Consider the following 25,650-nt stretch of genomic DNA (forward strand, 5'->3'; position numbering starts at 1 on the left):
TATAAGCAGGTTCTACGGCCTGAGAGGTCCAGGCTTTTATTGGCCTTTTTCCCTGATGATGTGATGAGTATCTGAAATTGACATGCCGAAGGCTGAACAAAAGAGATCAGAACTAGAGATCATGTCATTTTTCCTTAAAGTAACATCCCATTGCATTCTTGGTTTCCTACAGAAAGATTAGACACTTGAGAACATAGAGTTGCAGAGTATTAGAAGAGTCTTCAGAGTTTACCTAGTCCACTGGAGGAGCAAAGAAACCATATGCTGTGCAAAGATTATACAGCTAAATGTTGTCTCTGCCTGCATCATAGTATCCATGACTCTAGGTCCAGAGCTTTCCATTATAATCTGCCACCCTGAGCCATCCAATCATCACTTCTTCTCACAGAGCTATCCTGAAAAAGTGAGACAAACTACTTGTTCATTTTTTTTTTTTTAATGTATGGAGCTGTCACCAGGTTGTATGGATGTCCAAAGCAAGGAGACATCTGCTTAAAGCTGCCTATAAACCTAACAATAGCTATGTTAATTATATTATCAAATGACTGTTAATCCCTAGCACATAAACCAGCAAGTGCTAGAAGCAATTCTCACTTAGATGCTAAAATGTTAGAATATTTCTATTTAGCTCAACTAAAATATATTATGAAGTTTCCTTTCTTTGTATCATCAGCTAGTAAGCATTTAGTAACTGCAATTTACTTTAATGTTACTTTTGTTTAAAATAAGTATTCCTGGGTTACCAAAAGTTTCTAAAAACTCTCTCATAAAATTTAAAAAAGGAGGTGTGAAGTCTAGAAATTTTAACAGTATTTATAGAATGATTTTTGGAGAGTTGTCAGTTCATCAGCAGGAAGTGTGAGGGAATCCCAGAGCCAAGACTCAGACTTAGCTAGCCCACAGTGCAAGGGAGAGCCACACTGTCAGCCAGTAATAATTCTTGGAACCCTAACATTTTTCTTTTGTAAAATGCACCGACATAGTATTCTTCTTTATTCCTAGTCTCTTCCTCTCTCCAAGCCCCAGCTTAAGATCTTGGTCCTTCACAGTCGTCACTCATGACCTACCATTCACCTTTTACCCCCGTACTACTTTGGGTAAGCAAGTATGATCTTCTTATATCTGTGTCTTACGTCCACAACCAGATCAGTCAGGATGTCCTTCGTAGAATGCTATCTTAGTTTGTGCTTCTAAAACAGAATATCATAGACTCAGTGGCTTATAAACAATTGAAATTATTTTTCAGTTCTGGAGACTGGAAGTCTTAGACTAGGGTGTCAGAATGGTCAAGCCATCTTCTGGACTGTAGACTACCAACTTTTCAAATCCTCACATGGTAAAGAACAGAGAGAGAAAGCAATCTCTCAGGATTCCTGTTTGGACACTAATCTCATTCATGAGGACTCTGCCCTCATGACCTCATCTAACCTTAATTGCCTCCCAAAGGCCCCACCTCCTAATACCATCATGCTGTGTGAAAGCAGGAGGATTCCAACATATGAGTTTGGGTTAGGGAGTATAGAATTCAGTCTATAACAAATACCTAAAACTAAGCCAGGTTTTGCACCCATGGGTTGTCCCATGATAAAATCTATCCTATTAGAAAAACGAGGGGGTGTACAGATACTCTCTGAACTTCTTGAAGACGGTCATAAGAAACCTAATATTCATCATATTGTGAAAGGGTAAAATAACGTAAAACAAACAAGAATGTTTACAATAGTGAGAACAGTCATAAAACCCTGACATTCATCATATTGTGAAAGGATAAAATAACTTAACATAAAACAAGCAAGAATGTTTATAATATTGAGAAATTCTAAAATGTTAAGCCTAGAATTTTCTTGAGTTACATAACTTTTTATTTTCCCCTAAATTTTTAGGATAATCACAAAAATTACCCTTCTCTCAAGGTGTTTGAGGACTGGGAAAGGAAGAGATTTAAATGGAAATGTGAAAATAAACACATCAACATGTTAGCAGTGGTTATCTCTAGGTGGTGCAGTTATGACTAATTTTATTTTTATCTTTGCATTTTTTGTGTATTTTCCACATTCTCTACAATGAACATGTTACTCTTATAATCAAAAAGAAACTCCAAGAAGTTTTAAAATAAAAGTAAAGATGAGGTCTTTAGGATTTACGAATATTTGAGGAAAGACAAATTAGGGTGTTTTCTAGCATCATCAGATGGTGAGTGCCATATATAATACGTCCCATGAATACCTGAGTTGAGCATGTGGCCACATGGGTCACATAGTGAATATGATTTCCATAGGCTGAATGGATCAAATGTGCCAATGGGATTGGAGATAATGAAGAACCAATTGTCAATAATATTATTGATAATTCTGAGGAAAGCTTAGAAAGGCATTGTTCAGGATTCTGAGGTTGGGGCTTGAGGTGATCACCCTCTACTGAAACCCTATGAGTATAAGAAGAAATTGACAAAAACAGGATAGGGAGAACTGGGAGACCTTACACCCAGGATAGGGGCTAACTAGAAATGTTCCATAAGACCAGTGTCAACGGGGAGTCTGAGACAAGAGGCTTCCAGAAAGGTAGCTCTAACCTGAAGTTGAGATCCTATGGACCAAGAGTTAAAGGGTGGAACATGGAAGCAGGAAGGAAGGAAGCAGAAGGGCCCAAAGAGGTTCCACAAGCCACAAAATGGCATTCAAAAGTTTCTGGAAGGACCTGTGCTGTGATTAATAAAATCCAAGCTTAAGAGAGAAACATGAGACAGAATTTGAAATTACCTCTCACTTTTGAAAATGCCAGTATATTCATTTGAACACAACTGTAACACCAGAGATGGTGACAAAAAGGGAGAGAAGGCTACGGAATCCAGAGGTACTGTGACTGAAGGCGTGCATCTCACCCCTGAGCTTGGAGGTATTGGTGAAAATCTGCCAAAAGAAAGTGTAAAACAGAGGGACGAGAAACCAGTGACCTGCCCTCCTTTGCCTCAGTGTCGTCAATACAGTTTCTTTGAACTACATTGGGAAGAAAATTAAGATTGAATTCCTAAGTCTTGGGCCAGGGGTGGACAGCTCCAATGCCAACAAGGCCCAGACAGATAACATAAACAAACGAAGTGGTCCAGTCCAGAGTGGCCAACAGTGCAGGGGAGAGCCCAAAGTCTGTCTGAAGGGACAGCTGCAGAAATGTGGGCCCAGGGAAGCCAAATCTTCTGAGTTTTCAAGAAAAGATATATCTGGATTTCTTTGTGAATTCTGCTATTGTTAGTAACTAATTCAATTTCTTAAAAAAAGAAAAACCATCATCAGATCAAAGAAACTATATCTGGGGAGGAAATGTGGGGCCTGGGCTAGTTTGTAATCTTTTCCCTGGACCCCATCGTCAGTACAATTGCAATTCTGGTTAAGGAAGGAATTTAAACACTACATGCTATCTTGAAAGCACACAAATATTTGACCTTTGGCCAGCCTTTAGAATGCTAGGAAACCTCAAGTGGTAAAAGAATCTGGGATAATGTAGCTCTTCACAGTTAATGCCTTGAGGATATTACACAAGTTTAAACCTAGTGTCCAGATGTACAAAGAACAAAGTATAGCATTTAGGAAGAAGTTAAGTGTGGGCCAGAGTCAAAGTTGAAAACACTTGCGTGCTATTTACTCTGGTTCAAGGAGGAAGTTGCATATGAATAATGGAGAGGAAAACCTGGGCTGCGGGTGGGGAGTTGGAGGATGGGGAGGCAATTTTATAAAATGATAAAGACTCAGCATATGCTACGCCAGTGACCAGAGAATTGATTAGTTAGGGTTTCTGTGGCTTTGGAAAGATTTCCAGGTGAAAGAGATATTATAGTGAAAACAAATTTCTACATCTCAAGTGGATAAAAAGCCCAAGTATGCTTTGTTTGTGACTAGAACAATAAAAGTGCTCAAGTACAGACCTCTAAATGCTTAGGGAAGTGAGAGAATTTAACAAGATTCTCATACTTGTACTGGGATGAACAGTGTGCCTCCCCTCCTTCCTCAATCATGTTCATTGGGAACCTGTGAGTGTGACTTTATTTGGAAATGGGGTCTTTGTAGATGTAAACAAGATGAGGTCATACTGAATGAGGGTCGGCTCTCAACCAATAATTGGTGTCCTTATAATAAGATGGAATTTAGACACAGACACAATGAAAGAAGACAACCATGTGAAGACAGAGGTAGATTTTGGAGTTACTTCCTCCACCACCTAAGGAATGCCAAGGACAGCTGGCAACCACCAGATGCTATGAGAGGCAAGGAAGGATTCTTCCCAAGAACCTTTGGAGAAAGCAAAGCCCTGCTGGCACTTTGATTTCAGCCTTCTATCCTCTAGAACTGTGAGAGAATAAACTTCTATTGTTATAAGCCACACAGTTTGTGGTAATTTTTATGGCAGCCCTAGGAAACTATGTCTTTTCAAGCCACTTATGGGATGGAAGACTTGCTATGGTAAACTATACGATGACTTACAATTATGCCCCAAATTGGAGCAATATGCAGGGGCATGAGAGATAAAGGCACAGGAAGCATACTGTCAACAGAGCATGAAAAACCTCATTTCTGGAGAGAATGCAAATGAGGAATAATGACTGGTAACCAAATGGAGAGCAGGAGAACTCAAACTCCAGTGGTGTTATACATAGCATTTATCCCAGAGTTGGACTAAAATTAATTTCATTTAGGAGAACTTAAAGGTTTAAAAAACTCTGGTCATCCTATCCTTGCCCAACTTAGTTTCTTTTTTTTGTGAAAAAAACAAGAATATAAGAATATAATTACAGGTATTTTAGGTTCTTTATGTATATAAAGAACAAAATTAAACAGTAATTTATTTATTATTTATAACTTTGTCCCATTCCATAGGCAGAAAGTTTTCCTTATACAATATACACTCAAACACCAGGTATACATGATTGTTGGAGGGGGTGCCTTCCGTTTTGCTTTTGTAAAATTTTAAAATATAAATTTTTTAAAATTTGGTTATAGAAAGAAACATAGCATTAATTTATTCATAGTTTCTTAGTGTAATACTCTGGTTTTCTATCTTTTTTTTTTTTTCCCCATCTACAGCACCTGGTATTCCCGGGTGGTCTCCCATCCAAGTGCTAACCAGGCCCGACCCTGCTTAGCTTCCGAGATCAGACGAGATTGGGCATGCACAGCAGGGTGGCATGGCCGTAGAACTGGTTTTGTATCTTAATGGGCATCTCACACTCCCTTCCCATACCAGCCTGGGATTTCTAATCTAAGTCCAGCGAAAGTGAGGGGAGGTTTCATGAGACTCACTTAGAGGTTCAGTTAATAAAGCCACAGTAACACAAATGATGCCATAAGGCACATCCTCTAATTGCGTACACTCAGTTCTAGTAGGATATGAACACACATCCACAGAGCACTACCAACCACCACTAATTCCACTATGGTTGCCACCACTACCACCACCCAGACTTTGGACCCAAAGCTTTCCCTGCAATTCTGGTGCAAATGAATAAATCTCTTTTAAACGTGCCACTCATTAGGAAGGGTGTTGCTCTGTATCAATCTGGTTCATTTGTGAAGTGTGGATGTCATGTAAAACTCTGATGGAGCACATTACTACAGCACACGTGGTCCATTCTCAATTACATGTCAGGCAAAGCTTGAACATATCTGCTTATTACAAGTGTGTATCATAGGGTCAGCTCTGTGGGAGCTGAATTCTCAGACCACTAGTGATGCCCATTGGTAGCCTAAATAATGTGACAAATGCCTATGTCATGATAATATTATAGATCATTTAATGGTGTATTGATAAGCTGTGTATTCTCCCTGTGCGATATATTTTATAGTCATGTATAGTTATAATATATAATTATAAAATAAAATATTTAATGTAGTTCATATTATGAATATGTGATTGAATATAAAATATATTTATAAGATGATATATAAAATATATTACATATTACATTTATAATGAATATATAATAAAATATATTTTTTAGGAATGTGAACAGTTAGTTTTTATTAGTTATTCAACTCAAATAAAATTATTTACTACTCATTTTTCAAGATTCTGGATGACTCTAATTGCATAGCATATATTGAGGTATCAAAGCGAGTTTTAAAAAACTGCAACAAAAGAGAATGTGGGAAAAAAATAAGATAATGGGGCTAAAAGAGAACAACTGTCATGCATTCAAATTTCTGATTTATGGAAAGCATTTCATTGGTTTCAGCAACCGTCTTGATAATATGTACATATGTAACAATATAAAACTAAATTTACTTTAATAAAATATTGCTTATATGCTTTTTATATTGAAGGTGGGCATAACATTGTTTGCAAGAAGGGATCTTGTTGCCTAAAACATCTGAAAACAACAAGCTTGGTACAGGGCATTTCAGAGATGCCTTTGGACCAAATTATGATTCTGAAGACTTTCACTCACAAAGAGCCACTTCTGTCCTCCAAGAGACATGACATCTTCCAGGGCCAAAGGTGATATGTTAACAAGAACTGGGGTGGAGAATTTACAGAGGTTTCTCTAAAAAAATAAAATCACAAATATGTCTGATCTAATTGGGATTTGTCCATAAATAGATCAACATTCTATTTTAGCATTAAAACATGATTAAAATCAATTTTAGAGATTTTACATTTTCACACAGAGCATTTCACACAAATCTAATAAAGATATACCTTTCACTGATATTGTCCAAGCTATCAATATAAGTACATTAGAAGATACTCAAGAAATGCTGGTAAATGGATGAACAATAAAAAACCATTTGCACCTGAACACTGCCCTATGATGCCCTTAATAAATTTATTCCACAGGATGAGTCTAGGTGAATAAATGGGATGTTCCTTTTCACTTAGGCCACTAGGAAGCTTAGAACTAAATTTGTGATTTACTTCTAATGACCATAAAGGTCCAGATAATATTTATTTCTGTTTCTCACTCTTATCTCTGGCTTTATATTCTAATTACCATGATTCCCTCAACTAGTTATTCTATTCTTCTGTATTACATGTTCTTTGGATGGGAAATATAAACACATTAATAAATAAAAAGAGGAATCCCTTTTGAAAATATGACACTCCAGTACCTTATTAATCTCCTTTACAACACTGTGTAACTTTTTTAAAAAAGCTCTTCCCAAATTAACCCGTCTATCTTCGGTTCAGTTCTGGAAAACCCTAGGGCTTCATGGGAAAGTTAGAAAAGCAATGGCCTAATCTCTCACTTTCTTGGGTCTGCTTGTCCCTTAAAAGAGGTGATATTCCTCTGAGGTAGTGCTAAATGAAACAAGAATTGGTTTGTTTGCTACGATGGCTTATACTTGTCTCTTTTCTATAACGTAGAGAAACTACACATTCTCAGGACTTAACTTCAAATACTAAGGTGAGAAGGTAAAAGAAACAAAAGAGGAAAGAAAAGGGTCTGGCAAATTTCTATAATTCTTCCCAGTTGAATTTAGACATCAACTTTGTTTTTGGCTTAATGAATTTATGTCTGAATTTTTTTTTTTTTTGGTATGCTCTTTTATTCTCTTTAAGATGTAACTCATTTAGGTTTGAAAATAGCCTATTGTGTATGTGGTAACTTTCATTCCATGACACAAACAAAAGTGTTTTTCAACAATTGTCCAAGTCCATATTTAAGCAATTAGTCTAGACCATCATGTCAAGCCTTATACAATTCTGCACAACAGATTTTATTTAAAGAGTAAAATAAAATTTAAGAACCTGAAAGTAAATTTAACTAGGAGAAAAATCTGGGGCTAAATGGAAATTCTGGAATCCCAATCTTAGTCCATGCACAGGAGCTGAGAAACATACAGCCCACCTAGAATTGACTGCTTCCTTCAGTGGAGGTGTCATCTGAGTGAAAGGGATTCCTGACTCCGATTTTGGCAGTCTAAAAATGTAGTGTAAGGAATCATCTAACACACTGCTATCTATATATACATATACATATACATATACATATACATATACATGTGTGTGTGTGTGTGTGTGTGTGTGTGTGTGTAATATACATATGCCTTACTGCTAAATTGTACACATGAAACTTACTGGATTCCGTTAGCCAATGTCACCATAATAAAAAAAAAAAAGAATCATCTAGCACTTTTATTGTCATGCACAGTTTCTCCCCTCATACCCCAGTGTGGGATGTGTCACAACAGCGTTGCACCCACAAATATGGCTTCAGGGTGGCCCCTGCAGTGGAGTGAGCTGTCATGTCGGCAGCCTGCTTCAGTTAGCTGCAGCTGCAGGAAAGAGTGGCTATACTCTCCCTTCCTTCTCTTCTCCCACGCACCCCAAACAAGTGCTTCAGGTGGCTGCCACACCTGAGTGCTGGCAGTGCCCAAGACTGTGAGGCTGAGGGAAGGGGAGAAATGGGGGCGGGGGGAGGCGGTCTAAAGCATAACCAAATTAAAGGATGAATAAATTAGCTAACTTTAACTCTCCTGGTAATTTTCCTGGTAAAATAGAGACCATGGAAGGTATGTGGTCCAAACATGTCTGCCCCATTCCACTGAGGGTCTATTCAGCATTGCTTGAGACCTTGTCATGTGGGAGAAAGATAGAGCAAGAATACAGGAAGACAATGCAAGCAAAAGTGGCCTTCGACTATGGTTAGGTGGTCCACATATCCCAGTTTGCCTGAGACAGCCCTGTGTTAATAACTGTGTCCCCTTTCACTCTCAGTAGCTCTGGTCCAATGTTTCTTAGGAGGGCACATTCATATGGTAGGGGAACAAGTCTTCCTTTCACTAGACTGCTCTGCTCACTGCAGGAAATTTAGCAGATTTACCTCTGGCCACCTGCATACCTCCACCCTACCATTTTTTGCTCACCCCGTCATTCTGACAACCCAAAATGCCCTCCCTCTGCTCAAACGCCTTCTGGGGAGAGCGGTAAAGCCCGACGCAGAGCCGCCAAGTGCTCTCTCGGTTAGGAAATAAGGAAGCTGAAGCTAAGAGAGGTGAAATGATTTCATTAAGGTCATAGCTAGAAAGTCCTGGGACATTGTCCTTGACACCACATATAGTGCTTTTTCAGGGACAAAATTCTATGGTCCCCTGACAGACACCTGTAGTTTATACACCGCAGAAGCACAAACTGCAGGGAAAGAATTTACATATGGTAATACCAATGTTTTATTGTAACCACTTAATCATATGCAGTCAGTAGCTTCATAACCCTAGCTGGTTTCAGAGGTTATTAAAAGTTTTCAAGGAAGACCTGATACTTTGATTTTTAAACACATAAAATTTGGAGTTAAGTCATAAAAGCTTCCCAGAAAGGTAATAGAGAGTTGTCATTATTTTTAAATAAATAAAGCTTAATAACAATTAATAATAGCACCAATAGATGCTTTTGAAGAATCTTTTCAAGAAATTAAAAATCTTTTTTTCTTCTAAAAATATTTAAAGATATAGTATTCTCAAAAGAAGCCAATAACAACATCCTACTCCCCCATAGTTCTTATTATTTTTCAATGGGACTTCCTTAATAGGATTTAATCCTGAAAATAACCCTAGGAAGTAGGTGGAGAAAGTATTATTATCTCCATTTTAGACGATGAAATTGAGGTTAAGACATTTCAGTGGCTTGCTAGACCTCCAGTCCAGTATTCTCTACATCACATCTTGAAAACTCAAGTCAGGAACACTGTTGAGACTCATCAATTATTAAAAATTTTGGCCTCGTTCTCTAGCATTTAGTAGAAAATATAATTTTTCTCCACATAATTATTCATAGTCCTTTGCACTTGCTAACAGCAGTAGTCCTAACCCAAGGGAAACAGGAGCACAGGGTCACTGCATACTCACCACGCACTGAGCACTTACTCTGTGGCAGGTCCTAGCTGAGGCACTGAGGATGCAAAGGCTAATCAGACTTGGCCTTGCCTTGAAGGGTTCAGGCATTTTGACAGCATTCTTAGTATTTTCCTTATTTCCATTAGTCGACTCACTTCTATTACCTTGAGCAGATATGGCCAAATGGTTGATTGTGACTGGCTATTACGCTCAGGTAGGATCTCTCCCTGGGATGCCAAAGTGACCTCTCTTTCACTAACTGCTACCCTAAAAAAAAAAAAACAAACCCTTAACAACAACCAACTGTAACAATAACCCCAAACACTGTTACAGTTTTTGGGCCTATAAGCTCTAGAAATAAACCTATGGTGTGCCAGTTGGACTGCTACTGGTAACAAAATAAAGGCTATTAATTATTTTTGGTGATGATACTAAGAAGCAGATGATGAACAATCTGATGCCTTTAACTACATTGCCGAAGTAACAGTATTTCTGAAATTCTCTTTTTTTTAGACACGGTTGAGGCAGGAGGAGTGCACTGTCTAGAATTAGGCTTTTATACAACTCTAAAATAGTTACTGGGATCTAAATTGCTGGAATGTCCTGCTCAGACCACTTTCAAATATTCTTGAGATTAGATACATAGAGTTATCAGTGCCCTGGAGATTTCTTTAGCTTGCTACTGTGAATACTGATAAATGTGGCAGCTTTAGCAGCTTTAGGGGGAAACCAAGCTGTCACCATGTTATGATTCCTCACCATCCACTTGCCTCTCCATTCCCTTTTCTTAAAAATAAAGAAATAAAGCAAGCATGTGGCAAATATGTTTCTATTTTCCACCAAGAACAAAGATGTGACATCTTCTTCCCCTTCTCTTCTCTCATCCTCCCGGCTCAGTCTCTCCCCCTCCCCACCAAATGACCTCATCCATGCACAGAAAGGACACCAGCTGCAGGGAGGGTCTGCCTCCACCAAGTGGGATCATTATAATCGTTAGTAATGCCAAGAGGCCCAGACGGCCTTGTCGACATGTGCAATGTGTTACAGCTCTGTGGTCTCCCCACATTCACAATGAAGCTGCTGTCTGGAAATGTAAAGGCTTTGCCTTCCTAAAAATAATGTTACCAACAGAACATTTGGATAATTCTTAACAAATTAATCAGTGACTGCAGCAACAATGATGAGAACCCACCAAGATGATGAACCTGGTGGTAGCCTCACTAGTAATTTGGGTAGAAAAGTCCCGTTATAAAAAAATGAAGACCCCTGATTTTTCAGTGGAAGTATTACAGGCACTTGTTTGCAAGAGAAGGGCTTTCTGGAAAATAAAAATTAGAAAAAAAAATTCTAACACAATGTCACAAAAGCTAATGCTTTGATTTCAGTTTTTACGGGCATAGCCCTATAGATTCATATTCATTTCTTCATGAATTCTTTCACTCTTCTTCATGCTCCTCTCTGTGAGTTAGTGCCAACTCATTCCAGGGAATGAGGCTGTGAGATTTTTCCAGACATAATAATAATAGCAATTACCACAGACTGAGTGACTACTATAAACTGGACACAGGGCTACGTGATGTACGCATGCTTCTCAATGTCCTTGCACAGACAGATCATTACTTCCATGTTACAGATGAGACAACTGAGGCTCAGAGAAGCGTCCTGGGCCCTCTTCTGGAAATATCTTCCTAGGTGGTCTTGTCTATACTCATGGCTTTAAATATCATCTATAAGTTATTATTCAACTTATATCTATAGCCTAGACATCTCTTCCGAGCTTCAAATCTGATTTTACAATTACCTACATGACATCTGCACTTGGACGAATCACAAGCATCTCATATCAAACATTTCCAAAACGAACTTGAGATCTACTCCTATCCCCTACCCTATCCCATACCCAGGCTGGGCTCTCTTCCAAAAGTTCTCACATCAAGAAACAGTACCTCATGTCAGAAAACTGGAAGTAATACTCTCCTCTTTTGCAATGCCACAATCCAGGGAGCTAAAATCCTGTAAACTCTACCTCCTACATCTATCTTGAATATCCATCTATTTCTCCACTGACTGCCACCATCATCTCTTACACGGAAAATGGCATTAGCCTACACTCTTCTAATCTACTGTGTGATGAGAGACAAGAGTGATTCAAACATGGATATGATCATGCTTCCCACCCACCGCCCCCTCCACAAAATTTTTTTTCAATGGCTACTCATTTCTATTAGAAAAGACCAAAATTCTTGTCAGAACTTACAAGGCCCTTGTAAGTTCTTGGCAGCTCCTCTACTTTTGTATCTTTCCACTTTCTTCTCATTCGTTGGGCTCCAGTCTAGCCTGCCTTCTCTCATTCCCCTTTTGTACCAAGTTGCTTCCTGACTTTCGGTCTCGGAATGAGCTGCCCTTTAGCCAGTGATTTCCTTATGCTCCCTCTTTGTTAGGTTAACTCCTACCTATTCTTTGAGGCTTGGCTTACACATTATTTCACAAAAATAGTTTTCCCTGATCCTCTGCCTCAGACTCCTGTGTTTCTTCTTTATATTTACTACATCTGAAATATTTATTTAAAAGTTTTTCTTGGGTTGGTGAACACATGGAGAGTTGGGGGGGGAGGGGCATGCTCTGAGAGGTCAAGGAAGCCCCAGACCTTTACCCACACCTTGCCCTATGCATCTCTTCCATCTATTGTTCCTTAGTTACATCGTTTTCTAATAAACCAGTGATCCAGTAAAGAAAAAAAAAAAAAAAAGTAAGTTTTTCTTTGGTTTCCCCAGCTGGGGTGTAAACTCAATGAGGTAAAAGATCATGTCTGTCCTGTAAATAACTTTACCCATCATGTGTAGCAGCACAATGCCTGGCACATAGAAGATGTTCAATGAATATTGTTAAATGAATAAACGAGGCAAGTAACTTGCTCAACATCACAGTATTTGAACTCAAATCTGTCCTGTTTTAAAGCACATTCTCTTTTAAAATCCTGCAAAGCAGAAAAGGGTTCCTTGTAAATTTGACTATCATCATCAATTTCAGAAATGTAAATTTCCCAAGTGTCAAAGTTCTTCTGACTCAAATAGGTGGTGGATGAATGGAAAGTTAGATGGTTAAAAGGAATGGGGTCTGAGAGTATGCTGGGATGGGGAGGAATCTGTCTCCCACAGCATGAGTGACATAAGAAACATCTACTGGCCTGTAGGAGTAGTCATAATAGAGAAATAAGAGCATTGATGAGAGAAAGGCAACATTAGAGATTGCTCGGCTGCTATAAGCCTGAACAAAAAGGGATTTAAAAACCAAAGAAACAATTTTTTAATATACTTGAAAGAGGAAAAAGCAAAGAGATTCTGAAAACACAAAATATAATCTTTTAAGGGGGAAGAAAACTTACTTCATACATCTTCTCTCCTCTCCTACCTCCTAAGTGTGTGTGTATGGAGAAGGCATTGCAGATAAGGCAGAATGGAGTAAAGAATGAACTACTGGAAATGCATAAAAAAAGCCTCTTTGAGCTTTGAAGCCCTGGAAGTAATTCTTTTCTATCTGAGACCTCAGATGTTTTCCTCTATCAGTACTATTCCTAAAAACATTCTCTACTTGGTGGTCTGTCATTGACCCTCAAATGGAGGTAAGGAGAGATGAGCACAGAAAAGTCTGACCAGCACAAATGACATTAGGCCCTTATGGCTCTGATTCTTTTCATGTAGTTAAGTCTTCTTCTAAAAAAGTACAGGACTTCACATTTTTCCACAATGAATGTGAACTTGTTACATTTGCCCTAGTTGTCAGAGTCTGGGAACTTTGGCTTTATTCCTCTCCTTCAATTCATTTCTTTTCTTGAATTGTCCCAGCTTCTCACAAAAACCACTAATTATTAGAAACTTTAAAATGTTTCTTTCTTGTGTTGCTGGGCCTTTGTGTGGATGAAATGGCAATAACAATTGGGTTATCAGCTCTTTGGCAAAAGGGAAAAAAACCTGTTCTCCATAAAAGGTAACAAAAATCTTCAGTAAATTTGGAATCGTCCAACATGGTTAGAATTGTTCTAATTATATACTCTGGTTAACAGTGTCTGAATCACAAATCAAATCCTAATTTTCAAAGCATTAAAATAAAACATAGTTTGTACTAAAATGACAGAGGACCCTAACATTCTCTCTCTTTGATGAGTCAGAATGTACACAAGGACCTTACTGCACTATGGGTCACTGTTTTGAACATGATGGTGCTTACAGGCTGGCTAATAAAACATTAGATAACATAGTTCACAGTATCTATTACTGTCTGGTCACAGAGCCAACTGTATTTGTTACTGGCTGGTTTTCTCATTAGGACACATAAAAAATGAAGCTTCACATTGAGTTTGAAAAATATGGTACTAGTTCTATGATCAGATAAATCTGTTTGTTCATGAGCTTGGGGGCTTTTTCTAATTTCAGTGACTTATTTTTTTCCCCCAGTGTCATAATTTTTACTGCTTTCAGCTCCTTTAATACTAGTAATAACTTTAAAAAAAAAAAAAACATCTAGCATTTCTATTGATCTGACAACCCTTTAGGGAGGGACCAAGGTCCTTAATTTATAGTAAAAAAAAAAAAAAAGAGACACAGAGGAGTTGTGTGTTAAAAGAAGAGAAAGGACAAAGATCGTGTAATATAGAAGACAGAAAAGAATGGCTCATGGTCTCATAGCTCATGAGCTAGAGGCTGTGCCTTTCCTTTGTATCTTTCAGCTGCCATTACTTTTTAAATCAAATTGTAGGTGGGGTCAGCGTATTATATACTTTCATTCTGGAAGAAGAAAAAGTTGAGAGAAATCAAGACATGATGTGAGTTATTTTTTCCCTGGATTTTAAAGTTTAAAAGATCTCTAGTAGGTCTAAAACCATGCCATGTAGGCATAAAATACCCCATTTCAGCCCATAGCCGTGCTGTCTGCACTCATTCCCCGCTCCCCAAACCAAATACATACAACTAATTCTATTTTTTTTTTTTTGGTAGGGCAATTGTTGATTAATGAATCATCTTTCCTGTAATTTTTATTTTTTGTAGACTTAGTTTGGCTAGGTTCCCTGGCATTCCTGTTGAAGTATGTAATGGAAAATTTGACCTCACACTCTTTGCTTTTTTGTAATATCACAAAACACTGATATAACAGGGCTACAAAAAAGTAACTTGGAGATGAAGGGATGCACACAAAGAATAAGCTCCGTGTGGAAAAGAACAAAGATATACTAAATCATCTGGAAAGTAAATATTTAGCTTTGTAGACATGAAGTTACATTTATCTTCAAGAACAGTTCATTTGTTACAGCTTAAGATGTCACAGTGTTTCCATCATAGTTCTAAAAGACTATAAACCAGACATAAAAAGCCATTCTCAAAATTAACTTGGAACAAAGGGAGACCGTTTGGTGAATCCTATAACTTTTTCCCAAAATGGTGATCTAGGGTGGGGCAGGCAGAATAAAAGTGTAAGGGATTTTTTGCATTTAGTTATACCTGAATTGAAATAAAATCTTGGCAATCTCCTTTCTGTGATTACATCCAACCTATGGAAAATGTAACAGGTCATAGAGTCAACTTTGGTAACTGCTAAACTCGGGATTTGGCAATAGAGACATGGTTTATGACAAGTCTTTCAGGAAAATTCATAGTGTAATGAATGAAATGGTTATTAAAACTGTCTTTTTAGTTTTTAAGATAATGAGACTGTACTCTCCTCTCTAAGGCAAAGAAACTATTTCTTCAAATGCATAATCCAAACTAGAGAGGACACCTGCTCAGCTACTGACTCTATGACCTGAGAAAATAGCAACTGGGCTATGGTGTCTCCTACAGCTCCTAGCACCGCCCCCTCAAAATGCCACAGTTCCTGGTACAGGGCACCCAATCAGGTGTTTCATGACAACAGAACTGGGTGATGTGTATATTATCAACCGTGACAGTCCCCATGACTGTCAGAATGCATATATAGAGTGTTCAGTTTATTAATCATCTCTGTGCTGAAAAAAGGAAGGAGGGAAAGAGCAGATGCAGAGGAGGCTGTACAAATCACTACTTCACTACTCAGACTGCCGGAAAAATGTGTAGATGTTTCTTGATGCTGCTTAAGTCGTTTCCAAAACCACTGTCACATCTGTGTACTCTTCTCTATTGAAATGCAGTGTTATTTACTAGAACTATACAAAAAATTCTCAGTGGAGAGAGCTTTAATTTAATATACCATATAGGCTCAATCAGTAGTCTTTATTTGAATAATATTTTTTTTTTAAAAAAAGAGGGAGTTAAAAATGAGAACCATGAGATATGCAAATAAGCCACGAGAGAAGTGTATTTCTTTGCTTAATTTCATGTTGTAAGTGGCAGTAGATTGTTACTTGTTTCAGAGACTGTTTTAGGTTCCTACTTCTCACTGACTTGGCAAATACGTGAAGAAAAGGAGTATTCGACAGCTTGGAGTGATTCGATTTATCCACTTATAAAATGCAGGTGGACTGAAAAAGAGGGCTGTTAACTACAAAGATATTCATTAAGGGAAAAAATTACTACATGCCATTTAATATCCTGTTTAAGATCTTGGCTGAAAAAAATTGGTGATATATTAAATTTTCATCCCCTGGGAAGATGCTCTTCTAGACACTCTTGGATTCCTAAACATTTCCTAGGTCTTATTTGGTTTCTGGCTTTTCTGAGAGGTCCTGGTATTCTACATATTATAAGAACACTAAATCTTACATTAACTAATTTGAAATAACTTTTACCCTTCTACTTCCCATTGGGTATTAAACTAAATTGGTATTTTGGTAGAAGTCCACTGAAATCAGTTTTATATTTTTCAGGTCTTTAATAGTCCTGTAGCAGGCGAGTCTTGCAGTCATTCATAGAATGTACTCCTGTGACCAAGAACACTTAAGAAAAAAGGTTGATTAGTCTTTAGAGATCAAGTTAATAAGTGGACTAGACTAACTGAATCAGACAAAATGCATAATGGTTTTCATCACTACAGTGAAAGGTCCAGGAATGTTTCTGTGTTTGATGAACTATCATGAAGGACAATAATTTCTACAGCAATAAAACAGTGGTGAAAAGTACAATTTCATATTTTCTTCTATAAGCATTCAATTTAGGAGTTTTTCAACATCTATTAATGCTGAAATTAATGAACCTGTGCCAATACCGAATTCTCATCTTCTTAGGCAAGCAACTTATGTGGGTGTGTATCTTTTAGGAGATATTTTATACATATGCATGTATATATATTACATTTGTTTTTAAATATATTCCTTTCTTCTTTTATTATATGCAAATGATAGCACTGAATATAGACTGTTCTGTACTATGCTTTTTGGACTTCAAATTACATGTTGGACATCTTTCCATATCAGCACGTAAAGACCTTTCCAGTCTTTGTTTATGGAAGCACAGTATTCTACTAGTATTAATCAGATCCCATGGAAGTACATTTAGGTTATTTCCAATCTTTGGCTATTATAGACAATGTTACTTTTAAAATTAAAAGTTTATAAGAAACTATTTTCGACTGACTAGTTTTACTTGTTTCTATTTCCTACTCCAATTCTCTATGAGTGGCAAAGTGGTATAAAAAAAAAAAAGAGGCAAAATGGGGTCTTGGCTAATCAGCTATTGGAAAATGGAAGATCTTATTCTTTTTCTGTGATTAGTAAAGCAATATATTTTTAGATAGGCTCAAAATAATAGACTCATTACTTCATTACTATTCTATTATTCCCTTAAAAGTTACATTTTAATGAGAGGAAAAGAGAGAAAAGGAAAAATCCAAGAGGTTCAGAGCCAATAAGTGGAAGGAGCGGATCTTCTAAAACCTGGCTTTCTATGGCCTGAAAAGTTACTCTAAATAACTGGAAGAGAGAAATCTGATGTAGAGCCTCAGTTCTGCAAAAGTCTTATCTGTATTTTGGGGCCGGTTACTATCACCATTATTTTCTTCAAAAACATGTAAATAAGCATGCACTCATATCCAACTCTATGCAAGAAGCTTTTCAAAGTAAGCCAGACAGATATAGCAACTACTAACAGAACGAAGATAAAACAAACAGGTGCACCTCAATTTAGGATGGGGATTTGGGAAACCGTGTCACTGTGTTTATTAAATTTTTATAAATTTTATAATTTTAATGTGAAGGTTAAAGATTTCTGTAGCAATTTTGTTGAAAGAAAAAATTTACATTCCTCAGTTTATCTTTGGGTGTAATTTTCAGGTTTCTATATTTTGAGCTAACTTTATTTAAAGTAAAGATAACTGCGTGTGTATATGCATGTGTATTTGCTTTATTTTAGCGTTTAAAATTTTGTTACTTTGAAATACTTTGAAACTTAAAAGTTGCAAGAAAAGCACAAAAACTCTTCTATATTCCACCCATTTTATCAATTATTAAAATTTTCCTATTTTTGTATTTTATTCATTCTATATAAACAGATTATTTGTTTTTCTAAACCATCTGATTAAGTTGCAGACGTCATGTCCTTTTGCTCCTAATATTTCAATATATATATTCTAGGAACGAAGATAATCACTTACCTAATGAGAGTACAGTGGTCAAAATCAGGAAGCTTACATAGTCACAATATTATTATTTAATCCACAGACCTTATTAAAATTTTACCAATTGTTTCAATAATGTTCTTTCTGCATTTTTCCCCCTGGTCCAGTATCTAATCCAGGATCACACATACATCTAGTTTTCATATCTCGTTGGTTTCCTTTAGTCTAAAACAGCTCCTCAGCTTTTCTGTATCAGGACACTGAAATTTTTAACAGTATCTTTTAGTTTGGATTTGTCTGCTATTTCCTTAATATTAAGTTGATTATGCATTTGGGGACAAGACTATCACAGATGTCTTTCTCAGTGCATAACATCAATAGGTGCGGGTGTCAGTTTGTTCTATTATTGTTGAATGTAGTTTTGATCACTTGGTTAAGGTGCCACTACAGACCTCTCCATGCTAAAGCTACTAATTCCCATGGCTACTAACATATAATTTGTGGAGAGATTCTTTAAAATGTGTATGTATCCTATTCCTCACTAACTTTCACTTCCAAGTTTTAGCATCCATTGATACTTGTTGGAATGAATGTAATCTAATCTGCAAAATGGTGATTTTTTTCTACTCTATCATTCATTCTACATTTATTAAGTGACATTCTACCATAAAGAAAGCGTTTCTTCTTATGCATGTAGTATCTACTTATTTATTTAGTATCTACTTATTTATTATCACTATGAACTCACACATGGATTCTTATTTTATTCACCGAGTTGCTTTGTTGCTCAAGTTGTCCCAGATTTGGCCACTAAGAGTCCCTTCGAACTGGGTGCTTTATCCTTTCGACAAGTCCTCATCATTTTTTGAGCACTTTGTAACATCCTGACATGAAAAGACATTCCAAAGCTCATCTTGTTTTCCCTCAATGAGCCCTGGAGTCAGCCATTTCTCCAAGGAGCACTAGTTCTTTTTGGTGGGAAAGAAGATTTAGAAGCCAAAATATAGGTGCTATGTATGGCTCCTTATTACCTGGTGTCATTACTTCAAGGCTCTTGTAGCAAATGGAACTAGGAAATTTTTCATATTTTAAAAGGTTTTCATAAAGTTGGTTTTAGGGACTCAAATTATAAAATTATTCCTTTTATATAGATTTTGCTATGTTGAAAGCTGGTTCAGGGGTTTTAGCATTTGAGTCTACGTTACAATGTATTTACATTAAAATCACATTGGATTACAGATGTATTTAATGAGATCTCTAAGAACAAAGACTAAGTCTGATTCATTTTTTTAATCTTCAAAGCCCAACAAAGTTCAAATCTCATAACAGACAATCCATAGAAATTATATGATATATGGGATTTACTTCCCATGAATCTAGTGTAGGGTAGAGGAATCCATTATGGGATAAGATGTGACAAAGGTGGCTGTGAATAGATGACTGTGGCAGCCATCATAGGGGTTCTTTTTTCTCTATATTTGAAATTTTGCATAATAATGAAACAAATTAAAGGCAATCAAGAAATATTCCCTTACCTGAATGAACAAAGTTTCTGCCTCCTCTATGGCTCAATTTCTTTATCTGACTGGTGGAGTGAAAAAAAAGTCAAGGTGTTTGGGTTACCAGGAAGCAGAGAGCAGCATGAGATTCAAGAGAATACCTCTTCCTTTAAAATTTAATAAGAAAATGCTTACAGAATGCTTAGTCATTTAGGAATTTAAATTTTTCAATACATTTGGCCTAAGGGACTTGAAAATGTCCATGGTTTTCATTGTACTTGAAACACAAATAATTTGGATAGTCATTTTGAAAATATATTAATGATATCAGATCAAACTCTAAAAATAAAATAAAATAAAATAAGATAAACAGAACTTAGAACTACCTGGAGAAAGACAAACTCCAGTATTTTGCTGAAGAAGTATAGTATGATGGTTTTTTTTTTCTTGACATTCCGAGTTGTTTTCTGATACTTTAACAACTGAAGTCAAAATATTAAAATGGCAAAGTAGAAAATTGCAGTCATTGAGATACTCTCCTCTGGGGCGGGGGGTGGGGGGACCTTAAACAGACATATTTATAATGTATATACAGATCACTGATGAGAGTAAACATTCTCTTGAATCTGATTTAACAGAAAATCTTGGCTCCTTCCCATTAGGAAAACTGACACTGATATTCTTTATCAACATTATTTCAAGTCAATCTCTTTTGAATTACGAGGGTTTCCCCACCATAAATCTGAGCTCACTGTCTTAGCTAAATAGTAGATATTTTCTGTCAAATTTTTTTTAAAAAAATGTGTCTGCTTAGTTTTACCGATAAGGAAATATTCTTAAGTGACTAAGAGCAGTCAATTCAGATGGGATTTAAAACGCCAAATTATTTCTCCATTGTTTTTAGACAGCAGAAAGAACCTTTTTAGGGTTATTGGAAATAAATGACAACTGTTTTGCCAGTGTTGATTCAAAAGATACATTCCTTACTAAGGCTAGTGAGAAAGTGCTAGTTAGTTCTTTCTATTGTGTCTGGGCACAACTGGAATGCTAACATTCTGCGGCCTGCACACTGCAAACACATACAGAACAAATAAAATAACTTCTTATTGCTGCCATGAGCATATATTTTCTCTAGACAATAAATGGTGCATTAGCACATATTTGTCTCCTGGCTACAGCCTTTTTTCTTCCTGAGTTTCTGGACATATTTGTAGGACAGCCTAGAAAAATCAATGTTGTGATCCGAACAGATCAGAAAATTATCTCTTGATGGAATTTTGTGTGAGTAATCATCGGCACCCAGTCTTGCCAATTTCAATGGCTAATGATGCAAATTTACTTTAAAAAAAATTTATTAATGGGTCATTAATGTAAGCAAAATAAAGCATGGCAGGGTGAATAATAGCAACCATATTTCTTCAATCAAATATCCATACTGTGTGTCTGGTTGTGGTTTCAAAGAAATCTGGATTAAATAACATGATTCGCATATGAAAAGGCTGCTAAAAACTAGATTTTGGTATCACTCACTCATACATAAAACAGCCACTTTAACACTACATTTCCACATTTAGGAAAAATGAAATTGTTTCCTCCGAGACAGGTATACGGGTACTTGACCTCTGAATCCTAAAAACAATTCATGCAATGAATAAAATTTAGAGGAACCAGAATAGGACTGAGTCACCTCAGAGTCTCAATATACCAAGGATTTTTATTCAATTCTATCTGTCAAAGAGGTACTTTCTGAAATTCATTAAGCTTTCTAGTTTTCTGGGTAAGAATTTAGGGTAGAGCAGTTGACGGGCAGCAAACATCTTGGTGTAGGTTAAGTTAACACAGAGCTCAAGTTAAGGAATCCAGGTCTTGCAGACACTGTTTGCAGTGGAAGTTTTACAATGTTACAAACATTAGTCATGACCCTCAAGAAGATAACAGCAAATTCTAGGAACTGTGATTTTCAAAAGGGACATGGAATGTGGGTTTTGATGGAAGTTTTCCAGAGCTGTAGCTGCTGAGCTTGTGGGTTTTTCATTGGTTGTCACTTGAGAGAGGTAAGGCGGGAAGAAGAATTCTTTGAGGGCAAGTTCAGACAGTGAATAGTTCAAGGCTGCAGCTTGCCTAGAAACTGTGAGCCATGAATGGACACACAAACCACAAATGTTAAAAGACAAAATGGGTTTGATTTTCAAGGTTTTAAGAAGCTGAAGTCATTCTATTACTATACAATAACTATGCAGACTAAGATTAACATAAAGTAATGATAGCCAGCAATATAGTTGAGATAGTTTTTCCAAATTATATTTTTTGGGTTTTTTTTTTTTTGGCTACTATTTCTCATCATGGTAATAGTACAGTGGAAATACCATAAACTTTCATGTCAGGAAAACATAGATTTGGCCCTCTTAGTCTGTGTATGTGACTAGGCCCCAATTTCATTTCAACAGGAGTAATACCTAATTTGTCGGGTTGTTATGGGAATAAATGAAAAAAATATATATTATGTGGCAGCAGATAGTAGCTGCTCAAAAAATGGTAATTATATTATCGTCATCATCATAATAACTAATGCTCCTTTGTTATAAATAACCAAACTACCATTTATACAATTGTTATAGGTGATTTGACCTACAACGCAACAAAAGCTGTATTCGATTGCACATAAACATCCACACTATTTTAAGAATGGTCCCTTATGGTTTTGAGTTTACAGGATTTTTTTTAAATTTAAAGTTTATCAACACAGATTTTATGTTGTAAAAATAGAGATTTTTATGGGTTCTTTCAGTGCAGCAGAAGACAGTCTATGAGAGTGTTACAATGTCATGAACTAGTTTTTGCTAAAGAGGGATACACTAGCTGCCTCCTCCCTACCTCAGACACACTTAACCATGATTCGCTGATAATGAAAACCACTAGCTACTATTCCTAATAAAATGTTCTGTTGGCTCTACATACCTTATAGTCAACTCTTAAGTTACATGTCCTCTTATTTCTGCTTTTCTTCTCTAAGGCCAACTAAAACCTGGCTTTCGTAAAGCTGAAGAGAGTAAATCAAAATAACCAATCTGGAATTTGACTGAGTATCAACCGAGATTACCTAAAACAGAATCAAGGGTCAGGGCATCTATCTACTTCTCCACGCACGCATGCACGCATGCACGCACATACCCATCAGTCACTTCTCTTACCAGATTTAAATGATCTGTCCTTCAGGTATCATATTTTGTCTCTTCACATTTTAACAGCTATAGTCTTTCTCATATTTCATGATTTATTCCCTTACAGTTAGGCTTAGCAAACTATGGCCAGTGGGCCCAAATCTTCTCCACAATCTCTTTTTGAATAGCACATGGTGATTTTAAATGTTTGCAAAAAATCAAAATTAGGATAATTTTTCATGACACGTGAAAAATACATAAAATTGAAATTTCGGTGGCCATAAAAGAAGTTTTATTGGCACACAGCCATGTTCGCTTGTTCACGAATCATCTGTGACTGCTTTTGTGCTATGATACAGTTGAGCAGTTGCTACAGAGGCCAGAAGGCTGGCAAAACCTAAAATATTTAGTATTTGACCTTTCACAGGAGAAGTTTGTTGACACTGCCCTAGGGGGTCTTCTCTTGGGAGAAAGTGAGGCAAACACACCTAAGATACATGGTCCAACTTCTGCTTTGGAAAGGAAGTAAGAGTCTACCCTGACTTTTCAGTAGAGGTGAAATGGGATTGTAAAAACAAACAAACAAACAAAAACTGATGTGGGAGCCAGGAGATGTGCATCTCAGGTTTTTTTATGTTCGATCTGGACAACTATGTACTAAACTTTTCTAGTCCTATCACACGGCTTCTCCCTTGCTGGGATCTGTTTCCTTTATGTTTGGGGGCGGTGGAGAAAGTCAGTTCTTCACATCTTTACTGGATCACCATGATAGGTGAAACCCTGCTACCATTTCCTCTCTCATCCCACCTCTCAAATCCCAAATTCAGGTCAGTGGAAGTGAGGAGAATACAGATATTAGAAATCTTCCCACAGGACTGCAGGATGGAAGTTTAAAACCCGGTTTTAAACCTATGGAGATGGGTCTCAATGTGACCATATATTTACTACAATGAATAATTCACCCTGGTTTCCACTGGAGAATGGGGATACTTAGAACTTATGAGACTGAATCACTTGTTTTCTGGAAATTCCCTATTATAAATATGACTGTTAGTCCATAGTCTAAAAACGTTCATGTCTGGGAAAATATCTTCTAAATTACAGCAGAAAAAATAAGGTCTCAAAACTGGACAAAGGGATGAAGATGGGATGAGCAGAGATAATTTTATATTCAGAATATTTATTCAGAGCAATATGCAGAGATTTTCTATTCACACAGACATTATCAGTTGGTAAATACATTTCTAATCAGAGTTCTTCTCACACACTTTATATTGTAATGCCAATTTATACACTCTCGTTTCTAAGCCAAGAACAGGCTATATTGTTGCATAGTAAAGAAATTCTACCACGATCTCCTTTAAAAATCTTTTATACCTTATTGGGTTATGAACTGAGCAAAACTTTTACCATTCCAAGTCCTTGCTATAGAGTAGGAAAGCCAACTGAGTCATTGTCATGGATCTTCCTTTGCTAACTATATAGCTAATTTTGTATTTGTGGTAGAAAAAAAACAGCAGTTATTAGATACTGGGCTAATGCAAAAGGTTAAATTAATTATGGGCAAAATGATTACTCATCATTCCAAGTGGTGAACAGAGCTTGGAGTCTTGGCTTGCTTTTTAGTCATACTGCATTACTAAGTGACTTTGGAACAGGTGCCCTCAAAGGCAAAACAGGTTCTGAGAAAAGACTATAGAGTGAATGAGACACACATGAATGAGAATGAACAATAATTGTTGTAAGTAGGGAGGACAAATAATTACCTGATTACAAATATGAAAACTATCTAAACTCATTGAAATTAGAGTTTCCAAGTTTACTTCATGGAAAATCCACATGCATATCAGGTAGCCAAAGTCCAGTTTCTCCTGATCACTCACTTCTGGTAGCAGAGAGCTCCCTTCCTCACCCAAACCAGCTCATTCCATTTTGGTATAACTCCAATGACTATATAGTCGAAAAGTGGCCAAGAGATTAGATAAAAGAATAGTGAGCTAGAAAATAGGAGTTCCAAATTCTAACTTCAGTCCTACATTAACTCTAGTTGCATGACATTGAGCAAGTTTTTGGTGATCTCTGGGCCTCAGTTTCCTCATCTGCAAAATGAGGTCTCTATGGTCCTTTCCATTTCTGAATTTCTCTACTTCCATAATTTCCATTTCATGATACTGAAATGAAAATCAGTTGTGAGAAAGCTATGAAGAGTTGTGAAATTTTTCTTCTTATAGTTCTCACTTATGTCACATCTGGGCTGCCTCTGAATGTTCCAAGACTTTCTTCCTAACCCTTAGTCTTTACCTCAGCCTAACCCTTAAACTTTACCTCAGCCTTCCAGATTATCTATAGCTTGATTTTGCTTTGACTGTTGATATCTCAAATGTTATCATGACTCAGAATCTGCCCTTTTAGTCACTGCATAGCCAAGGCTAAGCTACAAAACCCCTGCAAGCAATTGGAGGCTCACTTTGGCTTCCAGAATTCTGAAGTTTCAAGAAAATACATGAGACATGATTTACTGTTCTCATACATTGAACTAAAAAAAAGTCTTGTTCTACCTTCTACGGAACATTAGTAAACTGCTCAAATTTTATTTTATGATTAGAATATATAGGCTGGAATAAACCTTGAGCTTAAAAAAAGCTATGC

At 36.8% G+C, this 25,650-nt stretch overlaps 1 protein-coding gene and 1 pseudogene across 3 annotated transcripts in view; both read right to left on the reverse strand.

The window, feature by feature from the left end:
- The window catches only part of CMSS1 (cms1 ribosomal small subunit homolog (yeast)), a 343,642-nt gene that overhangs the window by 118,677 nt on the left and 199,315 nt on the right, over positions 1-25,650 (reverse strand). Inside the window, exon 1 of one of the 3 annotated variants that reach the window (XM_023527531.1) lies at positions 19,877-19,898. The exons of the other annotated variants lie outside the window; for them this stretch is intronic. The gene's annotated coding sequence lies outside the window, so the exon portion shown is untranslated. Of the gene's footprint in view, positions 1-19,876; positions 19,899-25,650 lie in introns of those variants that run through there. 3 annotated transcript variants of the gene reach the window in all.
- LOC111736486 lies at positions 5,067-5,188 on the reverse strand (annotated as a pseudogene).

Source organism: Pteropus vampyrus, unplaced genomic scaffold, assembly GCF_000151845.1.
Source record: "Pteropus vampyrus isolate Shadow unplaced genomic scaffold, Pvam_2.0 Scaffold1, whole genome shotgun sequence".
NCBI classification, from domain to species: Eukaryota; Metazoa; Chordata; class Mammalia; order Chiroptera; family Pteropodidae; genus Pteropus; species Pteropus vampyrus.